The sequence below is a fragment of the Octodon degus genome, unplaced genomic scaffold (genome assembly GCF_000260255.1).
Source record: "Octodon degus isolate 3935 unplaced genomic scaffold, OctDeg1.0 scaffold00014, whole genome shotgun sequence".
In the NCBI taxonomy this organism is placed as follows: domain Eukaryota; kingdom Metazoa; phylum Chordata; class Mammalia; order Rodentia; family Octodontidae; genus Octodon; species Octodon degus.
In genome coordinates this window covers 19472548-19474331 of record NW_004524590.1, presented here as the reverse complement: position 1 = coordinate 19474331, position 1784 = coordinate 19472548, and the positions used below count along the sequence as shown (strand labels likewise).

Sequence of the window (1784 nt, the reverse complement as noted above, 5' to 3'; positions counted from 1 at the left end):
AATATATGCAGTGTATTATTTGTTGAAACTGTACTTCCGATTTGATTTGAAACTGTCTCATTGCTATCTGTTTATCAATAAAACTTTGAAAAAAACCAACAACAACAACAAAAAAGAAAATATGCAAACCAGTAACAATTGTTTATCATCATTATCACTATTATACACTGTGCAAAATTTTATTATACTTTTTATATGACTGAAGGTTTGCACCAGCACACATGAGCAATGTGTTGCACCATGACATCACTATGACTATGTCAATAGGAAATAGGACTCCGATGGCATCGCTGTGGTATATGTAGTTCACTGATCAGAACAACTAAGAACAGGATTTTCATTTTGCAGTGCTTCAGGCGTGATTGCTGTTTTCTTGCCTCAGTGCTCACAGTGGACCTCTTCTCACCGTAGGGAAGTTGTGTAGAGCTCAAAACACCAGAATTCTGTAGAGTAACCTGGCTCCCCAAATTGCAGCCCCCTTGGCTGCTTCTGATGGGAGCACATAAAAAGTACTGTTTGCTCAGTGGCACTGACCTTTGGGAAAATGCCAGAGTGTCCTCTAAGGAACTTGACCTTGTTTCCCTGACATCAACATTGCTTTGATATTTCCCAAATGAACATCCAGTGTGGGAGTGTAGAGAAGGAGAGGGAACATTTTATTCCTTGAGCCACTTTGTTCCCCTCAGAAAAAAATTATCTTGGTTGCCTCCTTGGTGTATTAAGAACAGCAGCCCTGGCCAGGAATCTGGTTTTGGAAAGCATAAGGATGCCTGAAGACTCAGAGGAGGTCATATTTTAAAAAAGCAACAGGTGGAAAATATGGGCATCTGGGATGAATGTGCACTTCTCAGATGAAGAAATACAAATATCAAATTAATATATGAAAAGCATTCAATATCATTGGTCATTTGAGAGATGCAATGTAGAACAATACTGAGATTCCATTTCATCCCAGAAACAATGACTATTGTCAAGAAATCAACCAGTAAGACATACTAGAGAGTCTGTAGAGAAAAGGAACCATTTGCCCCTGTTGGTGGGAGTATAGACTGGTGCCACCACTGTGGAAATCAGTGTGGAAATTCCTCAAAAACTCGGATTAGAGGTTCCATTCAACCCAGCTACTCCCCTTGTGGGTATTTTCCCAGAAGAAATGAAAACATCATGCCACACCAATATATGTGCACCCGTTTTTATAGCAGCTCAATTTGTCAGAGCTAAACCTTGGAAACAACCCAAATTCCCATTAACTGAGAAATAGACCAAAAAAAAAAAGTTGTATTTTTATACAATGGAGGATCACTACTCAGATATAAAGAAGGATAAACTTGAGTCTTTTATAAGTAAGTGGATGAAACTTGAGAGCATACTCAACAGTGAAATAAATCAAACTCACTTCTGTAAACATCATATGGTCTCCCTAGCGTAAGAAGCTGAAAAGTAAATAATTGAAACATACATGTGTAAATATCGTATAGCCTCCCTGGTATAAGAACTCAAAAGAAGAAATACAAATAGAAAGGTATAATACGAGCAAAAGGAAAGCAGGATCTCAAGGACTAACTAATCAAGGGAGGGAAAGGAGAAGAGCTAGGAAACATGAATAAGTCAAGCCACACAGTTATATGTAGAAGATGAGCAAGGCAATCATCCTGAGAATCTTCAGAAGACTTTTTAATTTAGCAGTTAATTGGAAAGATTCTCACCCTGACAAACTATATATACTGATACTTGTGAACTAAGCTACTGCACTGCAGATGGTAATTTGTAATAGTAGTTTCATG

The 1784-nt window shown here is 38.0% G+C and overlaps 1 protein-coding gene across 2 annotated transcripts in view; it reads left to right on the top strand.

Annotated features, from left to right (window-relative positions):
• Nckap5 (NCK associated protein 5) overlaps positions 1 to 1784 on the top strand; it is a 959001-nt gene that overhangs the window by 61844 nt on the left and 895373 nt on the right. The window lies entirely within an intron of this gene.